Genomic DNA, 17,692 nt, shown 5'->3' on the forward strand with positions numbered 1-17,692 from the left:
AGACTTCTGAAAGAACTTTTTGTTGCTCATGATGCTTCTTTTGGAGTGGAAAAATTTGTAAATTCTCCACAAGTTTCGGACTTTTAGTTGAATCTCAATGAATTGAATCTCACACCACTTTTAAAACTTAAATTTTAAAATATTTTTTATAATTTTATTACGAGCCTTGGTTTTTATTATCGATTAATATTTGACTACTTTTACTCTTCAATTAATAAAGAGTTTGAAGTTAGCCATTCAATTCCAATAAAACATATTGATGTGGATAAAAAAAATTAAGTGAAAAAAATTATTCATTCAAAAAATGTGTTAGATAGTGACTTAATAAAAAGAATTCTTAAATAATTTGTTAAATACTAATATGATTTTTATATTTGAATTCTTTTATGATAATCTTCACCTTTTTGTTACTAATTTATTTTACATCATTTTCGTTACTCAAAGTGTGCTTTAAAGGTTATAAACATTCTTCCTCAACATTGTTTTCACATTCAACGGGCGAAGGTTCAACAAATTTATCGAAGTTACTCGTTGGTGTGGAATCATTCTTAATAATAAAGTTTGTTACTTACTTAGCTCATCCTAAACTTTCAACCACTCCTTCAAATTTGATGCATTCAATAGTTTTTTTGTTGTAATTCACTCATTATCTCCTTTTTTTTTTCACTTGAGGCTCCAACTTTCTTCCACACCACTCTCTTTGGTTAACTTTATTTTTACACATACGTACGATGGTAGTACAATAGAAGAGAGGGTAGGCATGCCTGTAGTAATTTGATTCATTAATTTTTTGAGGCGATCCAATTTCTCTTCTCGTCTTTGGATGATAGATTTAAACTCTTTTTGTTCTTGATTTAATGGTTGAACATGTTCTTCTATTAAGGGTTATAGGAAAAAAGAAGATTGGTCATGTTGGAGAAAATCATAGCGTGCGGGAGGTGATTTACAAAAATAAGAATATTGAGTTGGTAGTTCAAGAGGAGTATGAGAAGGTGCTTGTTCAAATGATTCATATGGACGATGATATTGAAATGTTGGACTTGAATCCCATGAAATTTGTTGGTAGTGAAATGAAATTTGAGAGTATTGTAGTTGAAAAAAATATTGAGAATGCAAGTCATATAAATATGTTGGTTGAGAACAGAGACGGTTCTAAGTGTATTGGTGTGGTGGCAAGCGCCCAACTACAATTTGAAAATTTTTTGAGTAGTATATGATAATAATATTTATTTGCCCCCATTAGATTATTAAATTTGATCCCATAATAATTTTTTACTCAACTTTTGATATTTAATCGTCAATTTAAAATTTTTATATTAGATATTCGTTAGAATAATCAATTCTCAGATTTAAACGAAATTAATGTTCTTTTTTAAAAATCAACTCAAGAGAATATTATTTATCTTCTTTTTAAATTAGCTTTAATTTTTGCGTAACAACTATATTAATTGAAAGAACTTTTTTAACTATGAATATCAATAAGAGTCTGCTTCTAATTGTGTTGGGAAGTAAATTTTTAAATAATTATTTAGTAATATATATAGAAAGAGAGAAACTTTGATGGTAGTATTAAATAGAAAAATTACTTAATTTTTTAAAATTATAAAACCTAAAAAAATAGAATTTTAAATTATATATTATTATTTAAATTACTATTTTAGTTTTTTAATTTGTATATTAGATATTTTGAAAGCTAATTATATTTTACAATAACAAAATATAATCATAACAATAATCATATTATATGTACATAAAAAATAATTATCTGTATAAAATATATATTAAAATATAAAATATACATTAAAAATAAGTTAAACAATACATGTATTTATACACAGATATATAGTGGTTAATAAATAATTTAATATTTAATTTTTTATACACATATTATTTTTATTATAAAATTATTATCATGTTATATAAATTTTGCCCCACTACCAAAATTTTCTAAATCCATCGCTGGTTGAGAAGATGTATAATCATAGCAAGTATCACCATAGTCATTGAATTGCATGATAGAGTGGATTGTGATCATAATAATTCATAAAGGGTTGATGCTATTAGAATTGTCTATATGAATATGACTTTCTTTTCAAATGATTTTCCATTCCATAGTATGAATTATCATTAAAGTTACTAATTTTTGCAATATTGTTAGAACCATACAACTCAAAATGATAAAAATAAGTGTTTATGAGAATTAAATACAATTTTAAAAAGGTAAAATAAAATGTAAAAGCTACTAAAACTGATTAAAATGACTAATAAAATTATGCACAAAAAATTAATGGATGATGTGATGAAGAAATAAAAGGTAAAAGAAGAATGAAAATATGAAAAAAATATATAAAAAAGTAAAAATAAATTTAAAAAGTGGTCAAAACAATAAAAATTTACAAAAATAGGGTGGAGATCACAAAGTATGTCTTGTTTAGAATGTCCAAAAATTTTAGAATACCAAATTTTAGAAAAAATTGGGTTTGTCGAAAAACAAGATAGTATCTATTAATGTATCTAAAAAAATCCAAAAGTGATCGAAACACTAAAATTTTATATGCATACATAAATAGAAAGTAAATGTAAATACATACCCACCTATTAAAATACAAAATATAAAGTAGCTATCAAAATGTAAATATATTTTGATTTTATTTATAATATTTTCTCAAAGTTCACTTCTTAAAATTCACTTATGAGAGTCAATCATTTATTATGCACAATACAGATTTGGGACCTAATAAATTTTTAACGTTAAAATTCAAATAAGTATTTATATTCAATTTACAATAATTTTAATTAATTTTCTTATTAAAATCTTAGGAGTGACAATTTTATAATTTAGTATTTTGTATTGATTTAATTTTGAGTTTTGTTATGTATCCCGATATTTTTATTAATTAAATTCAATTAAGTTAGTCTAAATTTAGTAAAAATTACTCACAGACATGTACGTAAAATTACACATTTTTCTTTTTCACGTGAAAAATAACATTAAAAATTTTTACCTGTGACACAAAAATTGTTTAATTTTGATACAAAAAATTCTTAATTTTAACACTGAAATTTTTTAAGATTATTTGATACTGTAGTTTCTTCTTTTTGCTTCTTATTTTTCTTTTTTTTTTATTTGTGCGAAATTTTTGTATTTTTATTTATAAAGTTACATATTTTTTTATTTTTTTATGTTTATTGTCAAAAAAATTTAAATAAAAAATAAAACAAAAAATTGCGTAATTCCTTCTTTTTATTCATTCTTCTTCTTTGTTTGATTTTTTTATTTTTTTTAAAAGATGAAATAATAAAAATTATAAGAGTGTGAAACAAAAAAAACTATCAAAATAAGAAGAAGAAGGAGGAAAAGGAGTTGTTTAAAAAAAATATATAAAAAATAATATAAAATTTTTTTAATTGTGACATCTAAATTTTTTAATTTTGATATTAAAAATTCTTAAAGGTGACATATAAAATAAAATGTCGTAGTTTTTTTTTTTTTTTAAAGAAGAATAAGATGATGCTAAAAAAATTTGCACAAAAACATAAAATAGAATGTTGCAAATTTTTTTTTTTTTTAAAAGAAGACAAGGATGCTAAAGAAAAAGAAGAAGAAGAGAGAGGATGACAATAATTATGATGATGATGATGGTGATGATAATAGTGAAAGAGAATGAGAAGAAGGTGATATAATAATAACGATCATCATAATAATGATAATGAATATGTGCGAAACTTTACTATGAGGAAGGGGCAATTACTCCTTAAATTTTTTTATATAAATTATATATAAATTTTATTTTAGTCCTCCTAAAATTTTTATTTTAGTTTTATTTTATTATAAAATTAATTTTTGGCCCATCTTTAATATTTTATCTAGTTCCATTTCTGATAATGAAAGAGGACGAAAAGAAAAAAATAATAAAAAAAAGAAGAGTTATGAAAAAAGAATATATATATATATATATTTGAAGTAAAGAGCTCAACACACAAGGTGGAGTATTTAGAGACAAACAGTACAAACCAACAACATCAAGTACGTGATAGCTCCCAATTATTTTCGGCATTGTCATCAACAACCATATGGCTCACCACCAAACAATTCATCAGAAAATTCGAACAACCAGTTGATAATTTCCTCCACGCTAGAAGCTTGATTTCTGAAGATCCTCGCATTTCTTTCTACCCAAATTGTCCATATAACAGCAGAGAAACCAATGAACCACCGCTTCCTGTCATCCTTTCTCACTGAACCAGACGTCCAACTCTGAAAGTACTCCTTTAGTGAACCTGGTATTGTCCAGAGCCTCCCAAGAACAAATAGCCAAACACTCCACACCTGTCAAGTGATCTCACACCCAATAAACAAATGAAACGCAGACTCTACATACTTACAACATAACACACATATTATCAGTCTCTTCAATAACGCCTAGTCTACACAATCTATCCTTGGTATTCACTCTGCCAACCAACATAAACCAAGAAAACAGCTCGATCTTGGGAGGTACGAAACCTCTCCAAATAGCACTAGTGAAGCTATATCTCGCGATGTCCTCCGGAAGAACTTCTGCTTGCATCACCTGCACAAAGGAGTTAGTCGAGAAAAAACTAGATTTATCAAATTTCCATATCACACTATCCTCTCTCTCACTTGTGAGCTTAACTGTTTGTAACATCCCAAGGAGCTGATTTAGTAGCTCCACCTCCCATTGAAATAACTTTCTCCTCCATTGAAAGCTCCAATTCCACTCTAACCCATCCCAAAACCCACAATTCCCTATAACAAATCCTTTCAGGTTTGAGACCGAGAACAGTCTTAGAAACACATCTTTCAACAGACCACCAGGTAGCCAATTATCCTCCCAAAACCGGGTTGTTCCACCATTCTCTACTTCCATGGACAAGCCTCTGATCATCCTTTCTCTAACATGGGGCTCTCTGATTTGTAATTGGCAGATCTCCTTCTATGGACCCCCTCTTGTAGGTATTGGTTGGCCACTTAGCATCTCAGTGGGGTTCATGTTATTACAAGAGCAAACAACTTTTTTCCATAACGGACAGTCCTCTTTCGAAAATCTCCACCACCACTTAAAAAGTAAGGCTGTATTTCAAATCACTGTATCACCAACTCCCAAGCCACCTGTCTTTTTTGGAGCCATGACTATTTCCTATTTTACCAGCGGCATCCCATACCTCCCATCCTCTTTATTCCATAAGAAGCGTCGTTGTAGGGAGATTAACTTCTCCGCCACTGCCTTGGACATCTTGTACAGACTGAGATAGTAAACATGCAGACTATTAAGAACCGATTTAATGAGGATCAACTTACCCGCCTTATTGAGCGTCTTTTGACAAGTCTTAACGAGCCTCGGATTTGCTCCCAGAGAAATGCCCAGGTATCTGACTGGGAGAGATGCCTCCTTGCACTCCACTAAATTACACATCCGCCGTGTCCAGCGCCGCTCACAATTAATTGGAATAAAACTAGACTTCTCAAAGTTGATACTCAACCCAGACATCAACTCAAAGCATCGCAACAACCGCTTGTAATTTCTGATAGTCTCTTCCTCAGTAGGACATAATAGGACGGTATCATTAGCAAACTGCAAGTACGATAGCTCAATGTTGTCTCGCCCAACCAAGAGCGGGGAAATACGTCCATTCCTCACAGCCTTCCTAGTCATTATGTGGAGAACATTTACAACTAGAACAAACAGAAGAGGAGACAGTCGGTCTCCTTGTCGTAGGCCCCTTTCCATCTTGAAAGGCTTAGAAGGGGAGCCATTGATAAGAATCGCCATAGATGCGGAGCAGACACATTCCTTTATCCAAGCCCTCCACCTAAGTCCAAAACCCATCTTCTGCAGAACAATATCCATAAAACCCCACTTGACCCTATCATAAGCTTTTTGAAAGTCCAATTTAATAATCGCGGAGCTCTTTTTCTTTACCTTCAGCCACTGCACAGTTTCACAGGCAATCAGTGCCCATCATGGATTTTTCTGCCCTTCACAAAAGCACTCTGGGTCTCCCCAATTAAACCTGGCATAACCTTTCGCATTCTCCGAACCAACACCTTAGATATGACCTTGTACACACAACCTACCATACTAATCGGCCTGAGATCTTTTATTTCTTTGGCTCCCACAAACTTCGGTGTTAGCACCACCCAAGTGATATTTGACTCCCTAGGCAGTACTGCTGACTGGAAGAACCCCATCACTGCATCAGTAAATTCCCTACCACTTCATCCCAGCACTTCTTAATGAAATTCATATTATATCCATCGTTGCCTGGTGCCTTGCTTGACTCACACTCCCAAACTGCCTCCTTTATTTCTTTCAGAAATGGCATCAACTCTAACTTTGTTGCCTCTTCCTTACTAATCTGCTCAACTAATCCGTCCATGAATCCTATAACAGGCGAGGTCTCCTGATAATATAAGTTTTTGTAGAAATCTCGTATAGCAACCTTGATCCTAGCTTGATTCCGTACCAACCTTCCATTGAGCATTAAAACATCAACTCAATTGTTCCTCCTCCGAATTGAAGCTAAGTTATGAAAGTATGGGTGTAAATTTTGACTTAATCAAACTTGATTAAAAAAAAGATTTAGTTATTTAGTATTTCTGTTTAATTTTTTAAATTTTAATGTAATTAATACATATTATATTTATGATATCTTCAATTAGTTTTAACAAAGTTTTACGATTTAAGATTTAATTTTAAGAATATTTTTTTCTATTATTAGAATGATTAATGTTGTAAAAATTGTTTGACACAGTGAAAAGAACAAGAAATTAGAATGGCAATTAGAAATTTAAATTTTTTTTTATCAAAAATAAGAGACTCGAATCCGTAATTTCTTAATTAAATATGGAGAGACTATGTCATTTGAGTTATAACTCATCGACCGGCCGAAATTGAAATTCTTGAACCCGGGTGAATTGAATTTCTTACTATCACAAAGTGAAAAATATTATAGATTAAATTAAATACATTCTGACATGCGATAATAAATTCTATAATCCTGTGCAAGTTGCCCGGGTCCTCACCTAATAAATAAATAGCAGATAAAAACAAGAAAACAAAACAACGAACGTGATCTAGACGAGTTTAAATGCTCTCTCTCTCTCTCTCTCTCTCTCTCTCTCTCTCTCTTTCTTGTTATTGTTCTTCTTTCCATCCCTCCCTCCCTCCTCCCTCTCCTCTTCCTTCTCAGTCTCTCTCTCTTTCTGAATCCAATTGAAATTTGTCATCACCGTCAATAGAATCTCGCTGACACTCGTTGAAACCGCTCTTCTAGATCTATTTCAGTCCCCGCATTTATGCCTACCCTTTAAATTCCTCTCTCTCTCTCATATCCTTTTTTTTTCTCTTTCTCTGTTTTTAATTTAATTTCCCTCAATTGTCTTATTCTCTTCTTGGTTATGAAGTTACTCGCTCTTTGCTTCATCGCACTCCTTTCTCTGCTCGAATTCTTCCATCGTTCTCCACTTACATGGAATGCCCGTTCGTCAGGTCCTCTTCCTCACGCACCTGTTTCTGGTGCTGAATTGTGTTCAATGCATGCGGTGAATTGTTCTTCTCATCTTAATTTTAATTTAATAATAATATTATTATTTTTTTTATTATAATTATCATTATTGGAATTTGAATTGAAGCAGGTGCTAGTTGCTAATTTGTTGAAGATTGCAGCTATAAGAAAGGTTTAGAGGGAGGACTTGTTTTCTTCTTCATGGGGAATGGTGACGATGGACGCTGCATTTTCCCCCTCACCAGTTTGCAAATTGGGTATTTTTTTTAAATATATATTTTTTAATTCTTGTGTTATGTGGTAAAACAACGGAATATCCAGGGAATACCATTTATCCCTTATCGTTATTAGTTACTATTCTCAATTCGATTCTCAACCATCACATTTGGACTGCATTTGATCCATTTGATCTTTTTCTTTTCTTTTTTTTTTTCGGTGTTGGGAAAGGTTTGTACTATGTTGGAATTTTCACATGGGAATGGAAGCTGTTGGGAAACTTTTGGTGGATCCACTAGTTTTTTATTTTTTCTTCTCAATATTTGTCTTTGTAGGAGGGGTTGAATTTCGTTTTAAGTACCACGTAAAATGAATACTTATATGTCTGAAAGGAAAAAAAATTAAGTCTATGAAGAATTACAATGTTGGATTTATAGGTCCCTACTCCCTAAAATGGACAAGTTTAATCCCTCCATCCCATTCTGTGGACTGATGAGTCCTGCTTCTGGGACTTACTTGCTTTATAGTTTGGGTTCAATATTGCTGTTTCATAGCCAATCTCTGTTGAAAATTGTTAGGCTTACCTTTGACCTTATTCTCTATAGACAATAAGCTGAAAGTTATGAAATGAAAGACATAACTAGCAAGTTGGAAATTTGTGTTGCAGGAGCTTTCTAGTGTCCAAATATGGCGCGGGGGTGTCCTTCATCATGATAGGCTTTGCTTAGTTTTGTGTTTTAACTGCTTGCTGATTGACATATTGCATGCCACATTTATCAAATTCTGTTAATGATTTAGGACATTAAATTTTTCTAAATCTACATCGACAGTGCCTGATTGTGCTATGTTGGTATAATTTGGTATTTGTCATACTTATCTAATGAATATTTGTGATGTATTTTGCAGAGACTTGCAATCTTATTTTGCAGATCTTAGTCTTTTCCTTGCCAATGAAAGTAAAAAAATGTATATTTTGGTGGACAACAGACCATGGTTGAGTGACCTTGGTTTACGGGGTGCGCACATTTGGCAATTGATGGTTACCAAGGTTGTTAAGCACACCATTGGTCGTTGAAATAATTTGTTCTAATTAACTCTGTTGGTTGTTAAATTTTATATCATTTTTATTGATTTGCAGTCAAGGTTATCTCCTTTTGCATACACCAAAGCCCGAAGAGGGAGAAAGGAAGAAAAGGATGTTTATTCACAATCAAGTAATTCAAAGAAATTTACGAGATGTTTCTCATTCGTTGAAGCAGTGATGACAAGGAAGAAAGCTTTACTACCTGTGAAAAACCTAAGGGAGACTCTGCAATTTAGCAGTGAACTGCAAAGAACTTTGTATGGTTTTATTATATTTGAAGTTGAATGGGAAAGTGTTCGTGGTATCAACTACCTTAATGAACTTCAGGTACCACATCTGTTCGCCACACTGTCTTACTTTCTTCATTCACAATTTACCTTTATTTGTTATCTTTTATTTGATCTGCAGACTGATACATCACTGGCTATAGAAGCAAAACGCATGAAAAGATGGGAATTTGACAGTATAGCTCAAGCCCGAAGCTGTATGACTACTTGGTTCTCGGGAACACTACCTGAACTTCTGCTTTTGAAAATACACCTGGATTCTGCCTCAGGTAGTAACAAGAATTCTTATCTTTACTTTAGGCTTTGTTTGTGTAGAGTGAAATAGAGGAGAGGGAAGAGAAATTTTAAATTTTATTGTGTAATTTACAAAGAAAATTTTCTAATTTCTCTTCCCTCCCCTCTATTTCCCTCCTACTTTACTCCAAACAAACAAAGCCTTAGTGTGAGTGTGCACAACATAAGTAAATTGAGAAGCCTTGATACGTATCTTTCCATTTTAATTTCATGCAAGAGCAGAAACAAGGATATGCATGGGGAGATACGCCCCTATGTCCCTGCTCCCTCTATCTGTCCCCCTCTCTCTCTCTCTCTCTCTCTCTCTCTCTCTCTCTCTCTCTCTCGCTCTCTCATGCACACACAGACACAAACACTTGACATATGACTATATTGATTTATTTAACATAAGTTTGGGTTTCATAGGATTGTTTGGACTGTGCCATGTTTGGAGTGCACTTTTTTTGGCTGGGGGTGGGTTCAAATGGTGGAAATTTTTTGTCACCATTTATCCTGTGTCCTATAGTCATAGTGGGAGTCCCATGGACTAGCCCTTGAACTTTCAGATGTCCCCCCTTTTTTTTATTCCTTTTAAACTGATGCATTTCGTGCCTCAAAATTTGAGACTATATATTGATTGTAGAATTTGCTGAATCTTGTTACACGATGACAACTACAAGCTGCATGATTTGTGTAGTTTCTGGAGCAATGTTAACTTCTCAATGATCGTTTTCCCCTCTTATCTGTAATTTCAACAGGGGAGATATTTTACGATGCAAGTGAAGATTTTTCTGGAACAATATCTATTGATGATGATGAGAACATCTGCAACGATGGTTTGTTAACTGTCGAGGATGGTTGGGACACCACTATTGGATTATATTCTGATGATGCTGTAGAAACACCAGGCATGCTACTCACACCTCCTTCTTCTGGACCCAATAAGCGAAGAAAACTAGTGAATTCCGTTGTGTTTCTGGTTATAACTCAGTGAATTTTTCCCGGAGCTCAAGCTTTGATGCTGTTGAGACTATTGAAACCACTCAGTATAGTGATGTTCTACTATTATTTAGGTTTAATGATCATGACCTTCCATTTAAATTAAGGGAAGTTATAATATCTGACCTGCGATTGCTTACTTTGCTAGAGGCAGGCCTTCCATCTTGGGTCATCTTCCTTCAGTCTTACCCAGTATTATGCAATCTTTATCGTCCATGGATGTGCCCACTTGCCAGACTTTTATATGTTTTAATCTCATTAGTAACTGTTCTCATTGGATTCTATGATTTATACAAAAATGTTCCTGTTCTGAAGGCAACTGCTGCTCGTATATGTGGACCTCTTTTTGATTGGGTTGAAAGTTGGGAAATGGTTTCAAGGGTCAGATATTTAGGGACAATGCTGTTTCTACATAACTTGCAGAAGGCTACTAGGTGGTTGCTTGCCTTTACACATACCACAAGATCCTTTTTTTCTGTTCTTGTTCAACCTCTTTCAGAGGCCCTGTTCGAGATATTTGGATTTCTTCTCCCAAGTTTGAAGTTGTTGTTTGAATTAGTAGAAAGTATATTTTCTGTCCTGTGGCTTGGAATTGGGACTTTTTACACTCTAGTGGGAGATATACTGGAGCTATTCTTTGTACCAATATGGCTTCTGGTTACTTTTATTTGGAGAATTGGTAGGTCATCATGTGTATTGGAATTCTGGTACTCTGTTATTTCTTAAACTTATTCTTTTCAACATAAATTGTCATCTGATATATTTTGGGTGTTCATCTCTAATTTACTGCAGGAACATGTGTCATATATCCTGTATTTTTTATTCTCTGGGAAATACTGTATGCACCTGTACGTCTGGTCCTTGCAATATCAAGTGTGCTGACTTTTGTATGTACGTGCATTTTTGATGTACTTGGGGATGCATGGCAGATTATTAGTAGCATTCTTGAGTTAGCATCATCTTCGGAAGCAACTGTTACCACCTATGAGGTTTCCATTTGGCGCTCTCTTTGGAATGACCTTTTTTCCCAGGTTTGAATATGGCACTCCAATAAATTATGCATTTCTTTTACCTCTTCTCTTTCTAGAAAGTTATCCTGATCTGTAGATTTTTGTTCTTTTCCTTTTCAGATTTTCCGTGCTCTCAAGAGTATTCTATATGGGTTTGTTGCTTTTTTCACAGCCTGCAACAGGCATCGACTAAGGCATGTGTCTATTTCATTTTTTACATCGAAAGAGAATGCATTCAATGTAGTGATAAATTTTCATATAATTTTTGTTGCATGGCGTTTGACTTTATTCATTATAGCTTCTTTTCCTTTTTGCATGATTTTTTCAGTAATATGAAGATTTTTGATCGAAGGGGATTTAATCCTTCAGTTTTGTCTATTCCTTTTATAGAGTATTACCCTTTCTTTTAATTTCTCTGATTGCTACTTTTAGTGTAGATGTCATATCTTCTTTGAGAAGTTGTGGCATTTTTTGTTTGATTTGAATGAGGGAAGCCCCTCATTTGATCCATGTTAAGGTTCTGTTGCTGTAGCATGAGGGAAGCCGTGGGGCTTCTCTTGTTGCTTTATACTCATGAGGTTGCTTGTTCAATACTCTATGGATTTCATCTATCTAAGGTTTTGGTTTTTGCTGAGGGAGAAGAAGTTAAGAAACTGAAAAGTGCACAGAAAGGGCAAACTATATATAGAAATTTATTTATTTGGAATAAGAAAATAAATTGATAGTTATTGGAACAAGTTTCGTGTAGTTTAGTAAAAGAGATAAAATCAGATGATAGTTTTGTTGAAATATGATGAGAGATATTAATGTTAGTTAGTGGTTAGTAGTTTAGGTAGTGCATTGATGGAGAGTAGTTGAGTAGGTGCTCATGTTAGTCTTCTCTCATGTATCAATACAATCAAGATGCAATCTACACACATCACGTAAGAGTAATATATTCATTCTCTGATTTGCTGAGTTACTATTTACACTATTGTATTCATAGAAAATCATTATTTTAACAAGTTCTTTTCCTTTCATAAATAGAGTGAAGTAATAACCCCATAGCTTCGGGGATAAGGAATCCATGATGCAATAGCGCATCGCAATGTGTCATATGAACCATGTTTGTAGTCATTCCATTTTTCCTTGGTCTCCTTCTGCTCCTACTATTAGATTTCCTTAAATCTAATTTATTCTTCTTACATGGGCTTCTACAGGTCTTCTTTCTATAAGACCAAATAGCACCTAAGATAGTTAAGGAACTTAATTTATGTGCAATGTGCAATTTAGAACACACTTTATTGCATGTCATTTGAGCATATAAAGGTGGTTTCTTCAGCACAACCAGTGAATCAGTGATTTGGGATAAGATTATGCATCGATTTCTATTTTCTGCAAAGCAAATGGTCCTTTTAATTAACTTGCCTTAACAAATTTGTTGAGAGACGGGGCAAAGGGAGATCAAGAAAAGTTATAGAACAAATGATTAGGAATGACCTATATTTGAATGCCAGTGTCTACAACATGGATTCTTGTATATGCAATGGTTCTTTGAAGCATATAGCTAATATCTTCAAGTGGGAAAAGAACATTTTTTTTCTTGGCTGGCTATCAACTTATCAACAACCGTGTCTCGTCAAAAATTGGGACCATCTAGGTAAAGATTTCCATTACCAAGAAAGTTAGGGTAGCACCTGTTTTGGAAATGATGGAAGAACCTTCCCTTGGATGGCTTGATCATGTGATGAAATGAACTGTAGAAGCCCTAATAAGAAGAATAGATCTAATAGTATAAGAATATGGTACCAGTAAGAAGTATAAAGGAACAGAGTAGTCTAGAGAGAGTTTCTGAAACAGGGAGCTATAGAGTGATATCATTGTGACATCACCCTATTTCCCAAAATAGTATTATTTATGAAAGAAGTTAAGTAACATGGCAGTATTTCGAGAGGTTGCCACTCTCTTAAGGACTGATTTAGTCCCAAAGACCAGAATGAGCTTCTCTAATTCTCATTCTTCACCTTATTCTCCTTTAACAGCAATATATTTTTCACATACCACTACTCTGCTAGCTTGGCAGAGTTAGTTACTAGACCTTTCTCAAAATACCCTTACACTTTCTATTTTCTCCCCTAATACAGAGGACTTGAAATGACTGAGAAAAAAATGAATATGTGAGAATAGAAACTTCCTTAGTGTTATTGATAGTAGCGTGCGCACGCGCGTGCACACACACACACGAAACAAAGTGACTATAGTAAAAAAAATTCAATGAATGAGAGTGATAATTTCCTATAAAAGCTTAGTTTCTATACAGTTAGTTATTATATATGCCTAGTTTCCTGTCGTCAATATCTCTTTTCAAAAAGAGGATTGAATAAAGTTTAGAGGTTGAGGGCAACCAAGGTAATTAATAAAGAAATGATTAAGAACTAGATTTAAATGGCTTATGATAGGACGCATTAATGTGGTTTAATCTCTATAGTTGATCTCACTAGTGGAAAAATGCTTTTATTGTTGTTGTATTTGTATCAAATGGAAGCTGAGCATAAAATAATTTGTTCAAGGGCACTTCCACGCTAACTAAGAACCCTGAATAAAGATCAATAGACAAATAGGAGCAGAAAAACATAAGGATAGATGAGGAATTTATCTGTGGTAACCACAGCATGCAATACATCTGAATAAGCAGCACATCATTGCACACGATCTTTCAGTGCAACTTGATATGTGGATTGTGTATAGATCCACCATAAATAAATTGTACTTATTAGGGGAAGCAAGGATAATATCTTGCCCTCTTAGTGTCAAACTGTCAAAGGCTTTGATACTATGCCAGTGATCAATTACGCTAGAAGTTTGGTGAGAAACGGTATTTTATCTTGCCATTCCATTATTAGCCATTGAACTTCCAAATGAGTGTTGGATCTCTCCCCAATCCCTTCATCAAACTCCCAAACGAGGGTGTGCATAAACATATCCATCCCATTCCACACTTTTCTCTTTCATTCCATTATTAGCCATATCTCTCCATTCACTTTTATACTCACAATTGTAGCCTAAGAAATGTGGATATGTGAAATTGTCTCGCTTTCTGCAAGTTATAGAAATCAAATGGCAGAACTGGAAATTCCTATGACTTTTTCTTCCTCTTAGATCAATTTTCTCTAAATCTATATAGGCCATAGAGTATGGTTGGCTCTCAAGAGTTGGGATCACGGAAGTTAAAGAACATGGTTGTTACAATCTGAGCAGTGGAATTCCAGGTTGTTGCATGGTTTCCATGTTTTTCTTAAGCATTCTTGATAGTATGCTAGAGTTTATATGTGCATTTCTTTTGATCAAGTGGATTGAAATTTACTTTTCTTTTTCCCCTCGGGGATGACACCATGTGGTTTGGATCGTAAATTGTGTGAGTAGATGTTGGTTTGGCAGTGATACTGGCGTTCTTCAAAATCACACTTGTTACTGTGACATGTCAGTTCTTACTGTCCACCCATCAGGCAAATATTATATGTGCTAACCTTAATTTGGTATAAATGCATGCAGCATCTACAATCATCTACAGGAGTTTATCAAAAGATTATACCGGGGATGCCAAAGATCACAGCAATCTGATTTGAGAGGCAGTAGTACAAATTCAATGACACTTCTATTTGTGAGAACTCTCAAATTCAAATTTTGATATCTGCTCATTATGCCATTCAATTTTCTGAACTCTATTTGAATATAATTCCTTTTTTTTTTCCACATTATTCCAAGTTGTTGAGCTTTAAGGTACTGAAAAAATGGAGAAAAAGCTTGATAGTTAACTCCGTGACTTTAAGTTGGATTATTTACAGTTGCATAGAATAAATCAATAAGATGTTGCATCTTGGTAAATGAGTTCAACTCAAGTTTGTTGCCTCATATTTACTTGCGTTACTTTATTCTAAGAAATTAAAGTAACTTCTTTATTTTACCTTACAAAATGAAATGTGTGCCACTTTTATTGCAAATACGTGGATAGCGTTGTTTGGTTTTGGTACTTCCATGTTGTGTTGATGTGGGATTTAGTTATCAAGTTCATGGTACTTCTTTATCTTTAAGCTTATTTATTGAAGTCAACTTTCAGGAAGAAGAAGAAAAGAAGTTGGTTTGAGTAGATAACGCCTTTTCAAAGACTACTATAAATTGCAAAACAAGTTTCATACAGTCCTCACATATCGACCTCAAGTACTGGAACACCAGAATGCCGCATTCTGTATCATTGCATTTTCAGTGAACTTGCCACGAGTATAGGAATTTAGATATTCTTTGTTTGTAACAAATTTTGTTTTCACCTTTTCTCCTTTTGATCCGTATTTCTTTTTGTAACACTATGTTCAGGTATATAGTATGTATATATGTGTATAGAAATCTTGTAAATTGAGTTGAAATCCGTAATTTCGGTATTTGTAAATTCACTAATTCAGAGATGAATATTATTTTATTATTTTGTCAATAATAGTTCGAGAAATGTTAGGGAGTTAAACACTTTTAGTGGAAAAAAAAATGAATTGTTTAGTATTAGTTCAAGTGTAAAGAAAAAAGTGTTTGATTTGTGTAATTATTTTTTGTTTTTATATTTGTGAAGAAAAAAGAAAAAATAATAGGTAAAAATAGAAATAGGATTTTATTACTTTTAATGGTTTTTTTTTTCATAAATTTTTTTAAAAAAAAGTTGTGTAACAGTGTACCATATAGTTCAAAATTTGACATCTTTTTATATGTTGGTGGAGAATGACTCATTTAATTATCTGCACTTAATTTGTTTTTATGGGATTTCATTAAGAAACTAAGATATTTTATTCACAAAATAATCTATTAAAATAAAAATTTTGAGTAGTTTGATCATTCAGGCTATCCAGACAGACGTCAAGATTTTAGATGTTTAATTAATGTTCATGTCACTTAGCGTTTATGAGATTAATTAATATTAGTATTTCGACTTAATACTCAATTTGGTCTCTGAACTTATATGCGAGTCTCAATTTATTTCCTGAAGTTTCAATTGCTTCTATTTAGTCCCCAAAGTTTATAAATGTGCCTTATATTAGTTCCTGAGACGATTTTTAGTATAAAAACGTTAATGGAGTACTGTTATAGACTAGTTAAAACTTGTAAAATGATGCAGCATTTAAATAGTTCAAAAAGGGCATCGTATCACTTATTTTGTTAGGTAAAATGTTAATAAACACTATTTACGATGATGTTTTTGGGTTATTTTAGTGCCAAAATTAAATTGACATCATTTTACAAAGTTTAGTGTGGCATTCGGCTGTAGTGTTCCGTTAACGTTTGTATGTTGAAAATTGTTTAAAGAATTAACATGAATTATGTTCACAAAGTTTGGAGACTAAATAAATAAAGGCAATTAAAATTTTAGGGGCTAAAGAGCGCTCCAAAATCTTATTGTAAATATTGAGTCCCGATCTTAAACTATGGTTGAAGGCGAAGGCTCTACGAACCTCTTGTACTGAGAGGCAAAAGCAGAGAAGTGAGTGGTTTTTCTTTTTTTTTTTTTTTCTTGGGTTTTTTCTTTCTCCCACACTGTTCGTGCCAGAGTCGGATGGGGCGTGTGTCTCTCTATGTTGGGTGTGGTGAAGTTATGATTATTTTAGTGTTAACGAGTGATTTTGGAGCGAAGTGATTTAGAGAAAATTCTCATTTACATTTTGGAGAAAAGAAAGGGTTGAGGAGCAAGCTAGCTAGCAATGAGACTAGAATTTTAAATTAAGGATATTTTGGTAAATCGAACTCGCACTCTGTATTTGTATTGGGCCGTTGCTAAACTCCGAATCCAAGATCGTTCCAGCAAAAAAATCAGCTAAATGTGTCTGGGTGAATCTAAAATCTCTACGTGGATGGTATTTATGTTAGGCATTAGGATGTTTCCTTTCTTTGTAAATTGAATGGTTCTGAATCTATTTTCTGATTTATCATGTTTCAGGTATTTGAAGAAAGAAGGAGGATAAAGAGACGGAAGCTAATTGAATCAATTTTCGTGATTCACGTTGTAATGATATTAAACATATCTCCTCCTAATTTGAATGTGGTGAAACATTTAATAACCAATATTTTAAATCATAAATAAATAAAACTAATTACTATCTTTATAATTAACAAAGTTGTTCCATTCTTAACTGATTTAGAGTTGGTTACATATACTTTTCCAAATATAATAATTAGTGTCTACACAAAAGAATAGACAAATGGAAGACAATAAGGTAACAAATCTAATCCAAAATAACCAAGTACATTACTAACTAGAAAGCATAGATTATTAGTCA

General features: G+C 32.9%; 1 non-coding gene across 1 annotated transcript; it reads left to right on the top strand.

Annotated features, from left to right (window-relative positions):
* Positions 1–7,082: 7,082 nt before the first annotated feature.
* LOC112740497 (uncharacterized) lies at positions 7,083–15,894 on the top strand. Its single transcript, XR_011870510.1, has 10 exons — positions 7,083–7,567; positions 7,661–7,787; positions 8,653–8,794; positions 8,885–9,157; positions 9,239–9,386; positions 10,149–11,068; positions 11,182–11,420; positions 11,520–11,593; positions 14,931–15,039; positions 15,496–15,894. It is a non-coding gene; the product is annotated as an uncharacterized protein (transcript).
* Positions 15,895–17,692: the final 1,798 nt, after the last annotated feature.

The sequence above is a fragment of the Arachis hypogaea genome, chromosome 14, assembly GCF_003086295.3.
Source record: "Arachis hypogaea cultivar Tifrunner chromosome 14, arahy.Tifrunner.gnm2.J5K5, whole genome shotgun sequence".
Classification (NCBI taxonomy): Eukaryota; Viridiplantae; Streptophyta; class Magnoliopsida; order Fabales; family Fabaceae; genus Arachis; species Arachis hypogaea.